The sequence below is a fragment of the Bufo gargarizans genome, chromosome 2 (genome assembly GCF_014858855.1).
Source record: "Bufo gargarizans isolate SCDJY-AF-19 chromosome 2, ASM1485885v1, whole genome shotgun sequence".
NCBI classification, from domain to species: Eukaryota; Metazoa; Chordata; class Amphibia; order Anura; family Bufonidae; genus Bufo; species Bufo gargarizans.
Window position 1 is genome coordinate 580,910,135 of NC_058081.1, and position 17,245 is coordinate 580,927,379.

Consider the following 17,245-nt stretch of genomic DNA (forward strand, 5'->3'; position numbering starts at 1 on the left):
GACCACCATCAGAAAGATGCCATACACTACATTTGGATGCTGTCACCATTGCTTTTCTTCACTGTACTAAAGATAGGTCCTCAATATCTGGAGCTCGGAAAGCTCGAAAATTGTGGTATAACTACCAGGCATAGCAACTATTTTGAGACGGAGCTCAAGGAGGGCCAGAGATAGCAATTAGCAATGACTACTTTTTCTTTAATTTTTATATTTTTTTTATATATTTTTTCCATTTTTTTTATAAACATGATAGTGGATTACCCATTATAAACAGTTTTTTTTTAGCAACTAGGTTGTTAAAAGGGATATAATTGGTGTAGTGGACATAGTTTCATTATTATATCAAGATTGCTAAAATTGCTCGAGGTGTACCCTATGTCCTCACACTTATTCAGAAGAAAGGAAGCCAATAAGAGTAACCTGGTTTATGCTATGCTCATTAAAAAGACATACTGCTTTAGTATGGATGAAAGGTAATTGGGGGGAACCTCAAGGCAAGGTACATATGGGATGAGATACGAAAATATATGACTAAGTTATCTGTAATTACCTGGAGCATGATTTTGATCCATAAAAATCTAAAATGTAATGTACTGGAAGATAGATGGGATGATAAGGGAGGCACATATGATGAGGCAGAATAAATATGGTCTAAACACAGCCTCTGAGAAATTTATGGCAAAATTGTATATTGTATATGTGAGGATGATATTCCTCATAAGTTAGTGGGGGGCGACTTATAATAATAAATTAATCTACCAGAAGATTGGTCTCCTCTTCATTGACGATCAAGTTCACACTTAGAATAGTTACTGGAATCTAGAGATCTGTATGACTCATGGTGATCTTATGCTGAAACAGTTGTGTACTGCAGAAATAAAAGATTGGCTAATATCAGATCATTAGTGGTTTAGCACAGGAACGTGGAGGGAATATGCGGACATTCCCAGCTAATTTGATGGGTGATCGAGATATTGGCGACCAGGTTAAGAGTTGGCGGCATTAGTATCTTCAAGATAACAAGGAGTATAAGAGTAAGGCCCCTTTCACATGGGCGAGTTTTCCGCGCGGGTGCAATGCGTGAGTTGAACGCATTGCACCTGCACTGAATCAGGACCCATTCATTTCTATAAGGCTGTGCACATAAGCAGTGATTTTCACGCATCACTTGTGTGTTGCGAGAAAATCGCAGCATGCTCTATTTTGTGCATTTTTCATGCAGAAGTGAATGGGGCTGCGTGAAAATCGCAAGCATCCGCAAGTAAGTTTTTCATGCATGTTTGCTGGGAGACGATCGAGATGGGGACCCGATCATTATTATTTTCCCTTATAACATGGTTATAAGGGAAAATAATAGCATTCTTAATACAGAATGCATAGTACAATAGGGCTGGAGGGGTTAAAAAAAAAATAAAAAATTTAACTTACCCTAATCCACTTGCTTGCGCTTCTTTCTTCTTCTTTGCTGTGCAGGAGGAAAAGGACCTGTGGTGACGTCACTGCTCTCATGTCACGGATGGTGTTGCAGAAAACAAGAAGTAACAAATAAAGATCCAATTGACTTGATCCCAAAACTAAGGAACAAAAGGGTGAGCCCTATTAAAGCCCTATAGCTCTCCCTGACTTCTCAGCCCATGCAAAGATCTCTATGATAGATAATTGCATGCCCTCGTGCCTCGTGTATGACATGTCCTCGTGTATGTATTGCATGCCCTCGTGAATGACACCTAAACACCCTATAATAGTAAGGGGACACGACCACCGGCTCCCTGCACTTAATACGGAGGGAGTCAGGGTCACCTAGGATCAAGCTAACAGAAAAACACAAATAGAGTAACAGACTTATCTGAAGAGCCAGCAGTTGCAGCATCTAGCAGTGAGCACTGTCCAGGAAGTTGTATAAACCGTAAAGTGAGGCAGTATGGGAGAGGATATAAAGGGAGGCAATCACTGCTAATAGATGACAGCTGGGAGAGGGAGAAGAGATGTCAAAGTGAAACCAAAACAAGAGAACATCATGCAGGAGGAACTTAACGTCTATCAGAACTTCTCAGAGATCTGGTCGTGACTAGGGATGAGCGAACTCGAACTGTATAGTTCGGGTACGTACCGAATTTTGGGGTGTTCGTGACACGGACCCGAACCCGGACATTTTCGTAAAAGTCCGGGTTCGGGTTCGGTGTTCGTCGCTTTCTTGGCGCTTTTGTGACGCTTTCTTGGCGCTTTTTGAAAGGCTGCAAAGCAGCCAATCAACAAGCGTCATACTACTTGCCCCAAGAGGCCGTCACAGCCATGCCTACTATTGGCATGGCTGTGATTGGCCAGAGCACCATGTGACCCAGCCTCTATTTAAGCTGGAGTCACATACCGCCGCCCGTCACTCTGCTCTGATTAGCGTAGGGAGAGGTTGCGGCTGCGACAGTAGGGCGAGATTAGGCAGATTAACTCCTCCAAAGGACTTGATTAATCGATCGATCTGCAGCTGTGCATCATTGAGCTGCTGATACTCAATTGCTCACTGTTTTTAGGCTGCCCAGACCGTTTGTCAGTCACTTTTTTCTGGGGTGATCGGCGGCCATTTTGTGTCTTGTAGTGCGCCAGCACAAGCTGCGACCAAGTGCATTTAACCCTCAATGGTGTGGTTGTTTTTTGGCTAAAGCCTACATCAGGGTGAAGCTGTCACACCAAGTGCATTTAACCAGCAATAGTTTGTTTATTTTTTGGCCATATACTACATCAGGGGCAAGCTGCGCCTGTCACCAAGTGCATTTAACCCTCAATGGTGTGGTTGTTTTTTGGCTAAAGCCTACATCAGGGTGAAGCTGTCACACCAAGTGCATTTAACCAGCAATAGTCTGTTTATTTTTTGGCCATATACTACATCAGGGGCAAGCTGCGCCTGTCACCAAGTGCATTTAACCCTCAATGGTGTGGTTGTTTTTTGGCTAAAGCCTACATCAGGGTGAAGCTGTCACACCAAGTGCATTTAACCAGCAATAGTCTGTTAATTTTTTTGGCCATATACTACATCAAGGGCAAGCTGCGCCCATCACCAAGTGCATTTAACCCTCAGTAGTGTGGTTGGTCAAGCTGTCACACCAAGTGCATTTAACCAGCAATACTCTGTTAATTTTTTGGCCATATACTACATCAGGGGCAAGCTGCGCCCGTCACCAAGTGCATTTAACCCTCAGTAGTGTGGTTGGTCAAGCTGTCACACCAAGTGCATTTAACCAGCAATAGTCTGTTCATTTTTTGGCCATATACTACATCAGGGGCAAGCTGCGCCCGTCACCAAGTGCATTTAACCCTCAGTAGTGTGGTTGGTCAAGCTGTCACACCAAGTGCATTTAACCAGCAATAGTCTGTTCATTTTTTGGCCATATACTACATCAGGGGCAAGCTGCGCCCGTCACCAAGTGCATTTAACCCTCAGTAGTGTGGTTGGTCAAGCTGTCACACCAAGTGCATTTAACCAGCAATAGTCTGTTCATTTTTTGGCCATATACTACATCAGGGGCAAGCTGCGCCTGTCACCAAGTGCATTTAACCCTCAGTAGTGTGGTTGGTCAAGCTGTCACACCGAGTGCATTTAACCAGCAATAGTGTGGTTCTTTTTTGGCCATATCCCAGTCTAATTCTGTCAGTAAATCCATACCGGTCACCCAGCGCCTAAATACTAGGCCTCAAATTTATATCCCGCTAAATCTGTCGTTACCGCTGTACTGTTGTGGCTGGGCAAGTTATTTAGTGTCCGTCAAAGCACATTTTTTTGTTCTGGGTTGAAATACAATTCCCAATTTAGCAATTTCATAATTTAGTGGTTTCTGCTATATCAGAGCTATTTGAAATCTATCCCTAAAAGGGTATATAATATTCAAGGTGCACATAGGGTCATTCAGAATAACTTCACACACACGCTTCTGTGCATTTCCAAGTCTAATTCTGTTAGTAAATCCATACCGGTGACCCAGCGCCTAAATACTAGGCCTCAAATTTAAATCCCTCTAAATCTCTCGTTACCCACCGCTGTACTGTTGTTGCTGGGCAAGATATTTAGTGTCCGTCAACGCACATTTTTTGTTCTGGGTTGAAGTACAATTCCCAATTTAGCAATTTCATAATTTAGTGGTTTCTGCTATATCAGAGCTATTTGAAATCTATCCCTAAAAGGGTATATAATATTGAAGGTGCACATAGGGTCATTCAGAATAACTTCACACACACGCTTCTGTGCATTTCCAAGTCTAATTCTGTCACTAAATCCATACCGGTGACCCAGCGCCTAAATACTAGGCCTCAAATTTATATCCCGCTAAATCTGTCGTTACCGCTGTACTGTTGTGGCTGGGCAAGTTATTTAGTGTCCGTCAAAGCACATTTTTTGTTCTGGGTTGAAATACAATTCCCAATTTAGCAATTTCATAATTTAGTGGTTTCTGCTATATCAGAGCTATTTGAAATCTATCCCTAAAAGGGTATATAATATTCAAGGTGCACATAGGGTCATTCAGAATAACTTCACACACACGCTACTGTGCATTTCCAAGTCTAATTCTGTCACTAAATCCATACCGGTCACCCAGCGCCTAAATACTAGGCCTCAAATTTATATCCCGCTAAATCTGTCGTTACCGCTGTACTGTTGTGGATGGGCAAGTTATTTAGTGTCCGTCAAAGCACATTTTTTGTTCTGGGTTGAAATACAATTCCCAATTTAGCAATTCTCTAAATTAGTGGTTTCTGCTGTATCAGGCCTACTTTAAATTTATCCCTAAAAGGGTATAAAAGGTTCAAGGTGCACATAGGGTCATTCTCAATAACTTCACACACACGTTACTGTGCATTTCCAAGTCTAATTCTGTCACTAAATCCATACCGGTCACCCAGCGCCTAAATACTAGGCCTCAAATTTATATCCCGCTAAATCTGTCGTTACCGCTGTACTGTTGTGGCTGGGCAAGTTATTTAGTGTCCGTCAAAGCACATTTTTTGTTCTGGGTTGAAATACAATTCCCAATTTAGCAATTTCATAATTTAGTGGTTTCTGCTATATCAGAGCTATTTGAAATCTATCCCTAAAAGGGTATATAATATTCAAGGTGCACATAGGGTCATTCAGAATAACTTCACACACACGCTACTGTGCATTTCCAAGTCTAATTCTGTCAGTAAATCCATACCGGTCACCCAGCGCCTAAATACTAGGCCTCAAATTTATATTCAGCTGAATTTGAATACAATACATTGGGCCAAATAATATTTTTGTTGTTGTGGTGAACGATAACAATGAGGAAAACATCTAGTAAGGGACGCGGACGTGGACATGGTCGTGCTGGTGTTAGTGGACCCTCTGGTGCTGGGAGAGGACGTGGCCGTTCTGCCACATCCACACGTCCTAGTGTACCAACTACCTCAGGTCCCAGTAGCCGCCAGAATTTACAGCGATATATGGTGGGGCCCAATGCCGTTCTAAGGATGGTAAGGCCTGAGCAGGTACAGGCATTAGTCAATTGGGTGGCCGACAGTGGATCCAGCACGTTCACATTATCTCCCACCCAGTCTTCTGCAGAAAGCGCACAGATGGCGCCTGAAAACCAACCCCATCAGTCTGTCACATCACCCCCATGCATATCAGGGAAACTGTCTGAGCCTCAAGTTATGCAGCAGTCTCTTATGCTGTTTGAAGACTCTGCTGGCAGGGTTTCCCAAGGGCATCCACCTAGCCCTTCCCCAGCGGTGGAAGACATAGACTGCACTGACGCACAACCACTTATGTTTCCTGATGATGAGGACATGGGAATACCACCTCAGCATGTCTCTGATGATGACGAAACACAGGTGCCAACTGCTGCGTCTTTCTGCAGTGTGCAGACTGAACAGGAGGTCAGGGATCAAGACTGGGTGGAAGACGATGCAGGGGACGATGAGGTCCTAGACCCCACATGGAATGAAGGTCGTGCCACTGACTTTCACAGTTCGGAGGAAGAGGCAGTGGTGAGACAGAGCCAACAGCGTAGCAAAAGAGGGAGCAGTGGGCAAAAGCAGAACACCCGCCGCCAAGAGACTCCGCCTGCTACTGACCGCCGCCATCTGGGACCGAGCACCCCAAAGGCAGCTTCAAGGAGTTCCCTGGCATGGCACTTCTTCAAACAATGTGCTGACGACAAGACCCGAGTGGTTTGCACGCTGTGCCATCAGAGCCTGAAGCGAGGCATTAACGTTCTGAACCTGAGCACAACCTGCATGACCAGGCACCTGCATGCAAAGCATGAACTGCAATGGAGTAAACACCTAAAAACCAAGGAAGTCACTCAGGCTCCCCCTGCTACCTCTTCTGCTGCTGCCGCCTCGGCCTCTTCTGCTGCTGCCGCCTCGGCCTCTTCCTCCGCCTCTGGAGGAACGTTGGCACCTGCCGCCCAGCAAACAGGGGATGTACCACCAACACCACCACCACCTCCGTCACCAAGCGTCTCAACCATGTCACACGGCAGCGTTCAGCTCTCCATCTCACAAACATTTGAGAGAAAGCGTAAATTCCCACCTAGCGACCCTCGATCCCTGGCCCTGAATGCCAGCATTTCTAAACTACTGGCCTATGAAATGCTGTCATTTAGGCTGGTGGACACAGACAGCTTCAAACAGCTCATGTCGCTTGCTGTCCCACAGTATGTTGTTCCTAGCCGCCACTACTTCTCCAAGAGAGCCGTGCCTTCCCTGCACAATAAAGTATCCGATAAAATCAAGTGTGCACTGCGCAACGCCATCTGTAGCAAGGTCCACCTAACCACAGATACGTGGACCAGTAAGCACGGCCAGGGACGCTATATCTCCCTAACTGCACACTGGGTAAATGTAGTGGCAGCTGGGCCCCAGGCGGAGAGCTGTTTGGCGCACGTCCTTCCGCCGCCAAGGATCGCAGGGCAACATTCTTTGCCTCCTGTTGCCTCCTCCTCCTTCTCGGCTTCCTCCTCCTCTTCTTCCACCTGCTCATCCAGTCAGCCACACACCTTCAACACCAACTTCAGCACAGCCCGGGGTAAACGTCAGCAGGCCATTCTGAAACTCATATGTTTGGGGGACAGGCCCCACACCGCACAGGAGTTGTGGCGGGGTATAGAACAACAGACCGACGAGTGGTTGCTGCCGGTAAGCCTCAAGCCCGGCCTGGTGGTGTGTGATAATGGGCGAAATCTCGTTGCAGCTCTGGGACTAGCCAGTTTGACACACATCCCTTGCTTGGCGCATGTGCTGAATTTGGTGGTGCAGAAGTTCATTCACAACTACCCCGACATGTCAGAGCTGCTGCATAAAGTGCGGGCCGTCTGTTCGCGCTTCCGGCGTTCACATCCTGCTGCTGCTCGCCTGTCTGCGCTACAGCGTAACTTCGGCCTTCCCGCTCACCGCCTCATATGTGACGTGCCCACCAGGTGGAACTCCACCTTGCACATGCTGGACAGACTGTGCGAGCAGCAGCAGGCCATAGTGGAGTTTCAGCTGCAGCACGCACGGGTCAGTCGCACTACAGAACAGCACCACTTCACCACCAATGACTGGGCCTCCATGCGAGACCTGTGTGCCCTGTTGCGCTGTTTTGAGTACTCCACCAACATGGCCAGTGGCGATGACGCCGTTATCAGCGTTACAATACCACTTCTATGTCTCCTTGAGAAAACACTTAGGGCGATGATGGAAGAGGAGGTGGCCCAGGAGGAGGAGGAGGAGGAAGAGGGGTCATTTTTAGCACTTTCAGGCCAGTCTCTTCGAAGTGACTCAGAGGGAGTTTTTTGGCAACAGCAGAGGCCAGGTACAAATGTGGCCAGCCAGGGCCCACTACTGGAGGACGAGGAGGACGAGGATGAGGAGGAGGTGGAGGAGGATGAGGATGAAGCATGGTCACAGCGGGGTGGCACCCAACGCAGCTCGGGTCCATCACTGGTGCGTGGCTGGGGGGAAAGGCAGGACGATGACGATACGCCTCCCACAGAGGACAGCTTGTCCTTACCCCTGGGCAGCCTGGCACACATGAGCGACTACATGCTGGAGGAGGAAGAGGGGTCATTTTTAGCACTTTCAGGCCAGTCTCTTCGAAGTGACTCAGAGGGAGTTTTTTGGCAACAGCAGAGGCCAGGTACAAATGTGGCCAGCCAGGGCCCACTACTGGAGGACGAGGAGGACGAGGATGAGGAGGAGGTGGAGGAGGATGAGGATGAAGCATGGTCACAGCGGGGTGGCACCCAACGCAGCTCGGGTCCATCACTGGTGCGTGGCTGGGGGGAAAGGCAGAACGATGACGATACGCCTCCCACAGAGGACAGCTTGTCCTTACCCCTTGGCAGCCTGGCACACATGAGCGACTACATGCTGCAGTGCCTGCGCAACGACAGCAGAGTTGCCCACATTTTAACCTGTGCGGACTACTGGGTTGCCACCCTGCTGGATCCACGCTACAAAGACAATGTGCCCACCTTACTTCCTGCACTGGAGCGTGATAGGAAGATGCGCGAGTACAAGCGCACGTTGGTAGACGCGCTACTGAGAGCATTCCCAAATGTCACAGGGGAACAAGTGGAAGCCCAAGGCCAAGGCAGAGGAGGAGCAAGAGGTCGACAAGGCAGCTGTGTCACGGCCAGCTCCTCTGAGGGCAGGGTTAGCATGGCAGAGATGTGGAAAACTTTTGTCAACACGCCACAGCTAACTGCACCACCACCTGATACGCAACGTGTTAGCAGGAGGCAACATTTCACTAACATGGTGGAACAGTACGTGTGCACACCCCTCCACGTACTGACTGATGGTTCGGCCCCATTCAACTACTGGGTCTCTAAATTGTCCACGTGGCCAGAGCTAGCCTTTTATGCCTTGGAGGTGCTGGCCTGCCCGGCGGCCAGCGTTTTGTCTGAACGTGTATTCAGCACGGCAGGGGGTGTCATTACAGACAAACGCAGCCGCCTGTCTACAGCCAATGTGGACAAGCTGACGTTCATAAAAATGAACCAGGCATGGATCCCACAGGACCTGTCCGTCCCTTGTCCAGATTAGACATTAACTACCTCCCCTTAACCATATATTATTGTACTCCAGGGCACTTCCTCATTCAATCCTATTTTTATTTTCATTTTACCATTATATTGCGAGGCTACCCAAATTTGAATGAACCTCTCCTCTGTCTGGGTGCCGGGGCCTAAATATATGCCAATGGACTGTTCCAATGTTGGGTGACGTGAAGCCTGATTCTCTGCTATGATATGAAGACTGATTCTCTGCTGACATGAAGCCAGATTGTCTGTTACGGGACCTCTCTCCTCTGCCTGGGTGCTGGGCCTAAATTTATGACAATGGACTGTTGCAGTGGTGGCTGACGTGAAGCCTGATTCTCTGCTATGACATGCAGACTGATTCTCTGCTGACATGAAGCCAGATCCTCTGTTATGGGACCTCTCTCCTCTGCCTGGGTGCTGGGCCTAAATATCTGACAATGGACTGTTGCAGTGGTGGCTGACGTGAAGCCTGATTTTCTGCTATGACATGCAGACTGATTCTCTGCTGACATGAAGCCAGATCCTCTGTTACGGGACCTCTCTCCTCTGCCTGGGTGCTGGGCCTAAATATCTGACAATGGACTGTTGCATTGATGGCTGACGTGAAGCCTGATTCTCTGCTATGACATGCAGACTAATTCTCTGCTGACATGAAGCCAGATTGTCTGTTACGGGACCTCTCTCCTCTGCCTGGGTGCTGGGCCTAAATTTATGACAATGGACTGTTGCAGTGGTGGCTGACGTGAAGCCTGATTCTCTGCTATGACATGCAGACTAATTCTCTGCTGACATGAAGCCAGATTGTCTGTTACGGGACCTCTCTCCTCTGCCTGGGTGCTGGGCCGAAATATCTGACAATGGACTGTTGCATTGGTGGCTGACGTGAAGCCTGATTCTCTGCTATGACATGCAGACTAATTCTCTGCTGACATGAAGCCAGATTCTCTGTTACGGGACCTCTCTCCTCTGCCTGGGTGCTGGGCCTAAATATCTGACAATGGACTGTTGCAGTGGTGGCTGACGTGAAGCCTGATTTTCTGCTATGACATGCAGACTGATTCTCTGCTGACATGAAGCCAGATCCTCTGTTACGGGACCTCTCTCCTCTGCCTGGGTGCTGGGCCTAAATATCTGACAATGGACTGTTGCATTGGTGGCTGACGTGAAGCCTGATTCTCTGCTATGACATGCAGACTAATTCTCTGCTGACATGAAGCCAGATTGTCTGTTACGGGACCTCTCTCCTCTGCCTGGGTGCTGGGCCTAAATTTATGACAATGGACTGTTGCAGTGGTGGCTGACGTGAAGCCTGATTTTCTGCTATGACATGCAGACTGATTCTCTGCTGACATGAAGCCAGATCCTCTGTTACGGGACCTCTCTCCTCTGCCTGGGTGCTGGGCCTAAATATCTGACAATGGACTGTTGCATTGGTGGCGGACGTGAAGCCTGATTCTCTGCTATGACATGCAGACTAATTCTCTGCTGACATGAAGCCAGATTCTCTGTTACGGGACCTCTCTCCTCTGCCTGGGTGCTGGGCCTAAATATCTGACAATGGACTGTTGCAGTGGTGGCTGACGTGAAGCCTGATTTTCTGCTATGACATGCAGACTGATTCTCTGCTGACATGAAGCCAGATCCTCTGTTACGGGACCTCTCTCCTCTGCCTGGGTGCTGGGCCTAAATATCTGACAATGGACTGTAGCATTGGTGGCTGACGTGAAGCCTGATTCTCTGCTATGACATGCAGACTAATTCTCTGCTGACATGAAGCCAGATCCTCTGTTACGGGACCTATCTCCTCTGCCTGGGTGCTGGGCCTAAATTTATGACAATGGACTGTTGCAGTGGTGGCTGACGTGAAGCCTGATTTTCTGCTATGACATGCAGACTGATTCTCTGCTGACATGAAGCCAGATCCTCTGTTACGGGACCTATCTCCTCTGCCTGGGTGCTGGGCCTAAATATCTGACAATGGACTGTTGCAGTGGTGGCTGACGTGAAGCTTGATTTTCTGCTATGACATGCAGACTGATTTTCTGCTGACATGAAGCCAGATCCTCTGTTACGGGACCTCTCTCCTCTGCCTGGGTGCTGGGCCTAAATATCTGACAATGGATTGTTGCATTGGTGGCTGACTTGAAGCCTGATTCTCTGCTATGACATGCAGACTAATTCTCTGCTGACATGAAGCCAGATTGTCTGTTACGGGACCTCTCTCCTGTGCCTGGGTGCTGGGCCTAAATTTATGACAATGGACTGTTGCAGTGGTGGCTGACGTGAAGCCTGATTTTCTGCTATGACATGCAGACTGATTCTCTGCTGACATGAAGCCAGATCCTCTGTTACGGGACCTCTCTCCTCTGCCTGGGTGCTGGGCCTAAATATCTGACAATGGACTGTTGCATTGGTGGCTGACGTGAAGCCTGATTCTCTTCTATGACATGCAGACTAATTCTCTGCTGACATGAAGCCAGATTCTCTGTTACGGGACCTCTCTCCTCTGCCTGGGTGCTGGGCCTAAATATCTGACAATGGACTGTTGCAGTGGTGGCTGACGTGAAGCCTGATTTTCTGCTATGACATGCAGACTGATTCTCTGCTGACATGAAGCCATATCCTCTGTTACGGGACCTCTCTCTTCTGCCTGGGTGCTGGGCCTAAATATCTGACAATGGACTGTTGCATTGGTGGCTGACGTGAAGTCTGATTCTCTGCTATGACATGCAGACTAATTCTCTGCTGACATGAAGCCAGATTGTCTGTTACGGGACCTCTCTCCTCTGCCTGGGTGCTGGGCCTAAATTTATGACAATGGACTGTTGCAGTGGTGGGTGACGGGAAGCCTCATTCTCTGCTATGACATGCAGACTGATTCTCTGCTGACGTGAAGCCTGATTCTCTGCTATGTAATGCAGACTGATTCTCTGCTGACATGAAGACAGATTCTCTGTTACGGGACCTCTCTCCTCTGCTTGGGTGCCGGGGCCTAAATATCTGAGAATGGACTGTTCCAGTGGTGGGTGACGTGAAGCCAGATTCTCTGCTATGGGACCTCTGTCCAATTGATTTTGGTTAATTTTTATTTATTTAATTTTTATTTTAATTCATTTCCCTATCCACATTTGTTTGCAGGGGATTTACCTACATGTTGCTGCCTTTTGCAGCCCTCTAGCCCTTTCCTGGGCTGTTTTACAGCCTTTTTAGTGCCGAAAAGTTCGGGTCCCCATTGACTTCAATGGGGTTCGGGTTCGGGACGAAGTTCGGATCGGGTTCGGATCCCGAACCCGAACATTTTCGGGAAGTTCGGCCGAACTTCTCGAACCCGAACATCCAGGTGTCCGCTCAACTCTAGTCGTGACAGCACCCCTCCCTCTACGAGTGGACTCCGGACACTCAGAACTCACCTTCTCAGGATGGGACCTAAGGAACGCCCTGATAAGACGAGTGGCCTTAATGTCCGCCACTGGAACCCACATCCTCTCCTCAGGACCATAACCCTCCAATGAACGAGGTACTGAAGAGAACCGTGGATAATACGAGAGTCCACTTTTCTAGAGACCTGAAATTCAAGATTACCATCAACCATAATCGGAGGCGGAGGGTACAGTGGGTTGGACATAAGGTTTTAACAGGGACTTGTGAAAAACATTATGGATCTTCCAAGTCTGAGGAAGATCAAGGCGGTAGGCAACGGGATTGATGACAAACAAGATTTTGTAAGGCCCAATAAACTTAGGACCCAACTTCCAGGAGGGAACCTTCAATTTGATATTCTTAGTAGACAACAACACCAGATCACCAACATTCAGGTCCGGACCAGGCACACGTCTCTTATCCGCCACAAGCTTATATCTCTCACTCATGCTCTTTAGATTATCCTGAATCTTTTGCCAAATAGATGACAAAGACGAGGAGAATCTATCCTCATCAGGTAAACCAGAAGACCCCTCTCCAGAGAATGTCCCAAACTGCGGATGAAACCCATATGCACCAAAAGATGGTGACTTATCAGAGGACTCCTGACAACGGTTAGTTAAAGCAAACTCAGCAAGAGACAAAAAAGAACACCAATCCTCCGGATTCTCCGCCACAAAACAGCGCAGATATGTCTCCAGATTCTGATTGACGCGCTCTGTCTGGCCATTCGACTGCGGGTGGAAAGCAGAAGAGAATGACAACCGAACCCCCAAGTGAGAACAGAAAGCCTTCCAGAATCTGGAAACAAATTGCGTGCCCCTATCAGAGACTATGTCTGAAGGAATGCCATGCAATTTAACAATGTGATCAATAAATGCCTGCACCAGCGTTTTAGCATTGGGCAACCAAGGAAAAGGAATGAAATGCGCCATTTTGCTAAAACGGTCCACCACCACCACCAGAATCACAGTCTTCCCCGAGGAACGAGGCAGGTCTGTAATGAAGTCCATGGACAGATGTGTCCAAGGACGGGAAGGAATGGGAAACGGGAGGAGAGGACCTGATGGCCGTGAATGAGGGACTTTGGCACGAGCGCAGGTCTCGCACGCTGCCAAAAAACCCTCAACCGACTTACGAAGCGCCGGCCACCAGAATCTCCGAGCAATGAGATCCACTGTGGCTCTACCCCCTGGGTGCCCAGCAAGGACAGTATCGCGGTGCTCCTTAAAAACCTTGTGTCGTAAAGCGAGAGGCACAAACAACCTCCCAGGAGGACAAAGATCAGGAGCCTCTGCCTGGGCTGCCTGTACCTATGCCTCCAATTCAGGATAAAGAGCAGAGACCACCACTCCTTCAGCCAAAATGGGACCCGGGTCTTCAAAGTTTCCCCCTCCCGGGAAACAACGTGACAGGGCATCCGCCTTCACATTCTTAACCCCAGGGCGGAACGTGGCAACAAAATTAAACCTTGAAAAGAACAAAGACCATCTGGCCTGTCTCAGGTTCAGACGCTTGGCTGATTCCAAGTAGGCCAGATTCATATGGTCGGTAAACACAGTAATAGGGTGTCTGGCTCCCTCTAGCCAATGGCGCCATTCCTCAAAAGCTAACTTGATAGCCAACAACTCTCTATCTCCCACATCATAATTTCTCTCTGCGGAGGAGAGTTTCTTCGAGAAAAAGGAACACGGACGCCATTTGGCAGGAGAGGGACCCTGAGACAAGACCGCACCCACACCCACCTCATATCAGTGAGTGGCTTAACAACAGAGGAATAATTCAAAATGAAATTCCTGTAATAATTGGCAAAAACCCAAAAAGCGCATCAGCGCTTTCTGATTCTCAGGAAGCTCCCAATCAAGCACAGCGCGGACATTCTCGGGGCCCATGCGAAAACCAGAAGCGGACAGGAGCAAACCCAGAAATTGAATTTCTGGAACCGCAAATACATATTTTTCCAGTTTAGCGTACAATTTATTCTCCCGCAGAATGAGCAAGACCTGACGGGAGTGGTCCCTATGATTTTTGAAATCAGGAGAAAAAATCTAAATGTCATCTAGATACACTAGTACAAATTTCCCCATTAAATGATAAAAAAATGCTGTTCACAAAATGTTGAAAGACAGCTGGAGCATTCATCAAACCAAAAGGCATAACCAAATTCTCAAAATGGCCTTCAGGGGTATTGAAGGCCGTCTTCCATTCGTCCCCTTCTCTGACCCTGACCAGGTTGTATGCTCCTCTTAAATCCAACTTGGAAAAAACTTTAGCCCCAACAATCTGGTTAAACAGGTCCGGGATCAGAGGAAGCGGATATGGGTCATGAATCGTGATACAGTTCAGCTCCCTGAAATCCAGACAAGGTCTTAAAGAACCATGTTTTTTCTTAACAAAAAAAAAACTGCGGCAACAGTTGACTTCGAGGGTCGTATGTGTCCCTTTCTCAGGCTCTCAGAGATATAAGTACGCATAGCGACCCTTTCAGGTTGGGAGAGATTGTACAAACAAGATTTAGGCAGCTTAGTTCCTGGGATGAGATTAATAGGGCAGTCGTACTCCCGGTGAGGGGGCAGCTCCTGAACACCACTCTCGAAAAACACATCAGAAAATTCAGAGAGAAAAGATGGCAATTCTCTCTGGAAAAATCACTCCAACCATTTATTTGCCTCGCTTGCCAATCAATGGTGGGGTTATGTTTAGTGAGCCAGGGTAGCCCCAACACTAGAGGAGTAGGTAACCCGCTTAGGACAAAACATGACACATCCTCAACACATCACCCACAGTCAAACGGATATTGTGAACTATGTCCTTTAACGATTTTTGAGAAAGTGGAGCGGAATCAATAGCAAAAAAAGGTATGTCCTTTCCCAAAGTGCATACCTGGAAACCATGTGTTATAGCAAATTAATTATCAATAAGATTGACAGCTGCTCCACTATCTAGAAAAATCTCACAAAAAAATTTCTTGCTCTCTAGCGCCACCCTGGCAGGTAGGGCAAAGCGAGACCTACAAGCAAACTGGAAAAGCTTCAATTTCCGCATCAACCTTGCCAATGGTAACAGATGGAAAGTTTTTAGAGGATTTTTTCCTTTAAGTTTCTTTATTACCCTCAAAACTCTCCCTGGATCTTCTAGAGGGACAAACATTTGCCAAATGATTTATACCTCCCCAACAGAAAAAAAAACCTCCTCTGAGAGCTGAATCCTCTGTTGTTAGAGGCAAGCAAACACAGCTGCATAGGCTCTTCCTCAGAGGGGATTGAGAGAGACTGAGACCCTTGCGCACTGAATGAGACCGTCCCACTGTCCTTGTACTGAGTATGACATGAAGGAGTGATCTCTCCTCTCTCTCTAAGACGCCTGTCAATACGAACGGCCCGAGACATGGCAGACTCCAAGGAGGTAGGTCTCTCATGAAAGGCAAATGCATCTTTCAATCCCTCTGAAAGACCATGGCAAAATTGACTTCGGAGTGCAGCATCATTCCAACCAGTATCAGCTGCCCATCTCCGAAATTCTGAACAGTAAATCTCTGCGGACTGTTTACCCTGGCATAAAAGACGCAATTTAGATTCAGCCAGATCAATACGATCCGGATCATAATATATCTGACCCAGAGCCACAAAAGATTAATCCACTGATCGGAGGGGCCGTGCCCACACTGGCAGGGAAAAGGCCCAAGACTGAGCGTTATCCCTGAGCAGTGATATGATGATCCCCACCCTCTGCTCCTCATCACCAGAGGAATGGGGAAGTAGGCGAAAATGAAGTTTGCAAGCCTCTCTAAAATGAACAAAATTCTCACTACCCCCAGAGAAGGTATCCGGAAGCGAGATCTTAGGCTCAGAACAAACTCCATGAATGCAAGCAGAACCGGTCGCCTGAAACTGTGACACAGTTTTACGGAGCTCTGCGACCTCCAGTGAAAGAGCCTGCATGCGGTCCATCAAGGCTGAAAGTGGATCCATGCTTAAGACGGTTTTGGCGGTTTATAATGTCACGGATGGTGTTGCAGAAAACAAGAAGTAACAAATAAAGACCCAACTGATTTGATTCCAAAACTAAGGAACAAAAGGGTAAGCCCTATTAAAGCCCTATAGCTCTCCCTGACTTCTCAGCCCATGCAAAGATCTCTATGATAGATAATTGCATGCCCTTGTGCCTCAACTGTATGACACCTGAACACCCTATAATAGTGAGGGAACATGACCACCGGCTCCTTGCACTTAATACGGAGGGAGTCAGGGTCACCCAGGATCAAGCCAACAGGAAAACACAAATAGAGTAACAGACATATCTGAAGAGCCAGCAGTTGCAGCATCTAGCAGTGAGCACCGTCCAGGAAGTTGTATAAACCGTAAAGTGAGGCAGTATGGGAGAGGATATAAAGAGAGGCAATCACTGCTAATAGATGACAGCTGGGAGAGGGAGAAGAGATGTCAAAGTGAAACCAAACAAGAGAACATCCTGCAGGAGGTACTGAAGAACGTCTATCAGAACTTCTCAGAGATCTGGCGGTGACAGCTCATCAAATGATCCATCACCATTTAGAATCCACTATCATGTTTATAAAGAGGAAGTGGACAAGGTAATTAGGATAGATGATCAGAATTTCCCAAAGCATTTTGATATTGTAGCATTAGATAGAGCATTCTCTAAGATTTTATGGAGATGAAAGAGGCCGTATATATAACTAAGAACATTGATGGCAGGAAAGCAACAAGGGGGGTTGGTTTCCCTAATGCAGAATCATATATAGCATGTTATGTTTGTGATAGGGG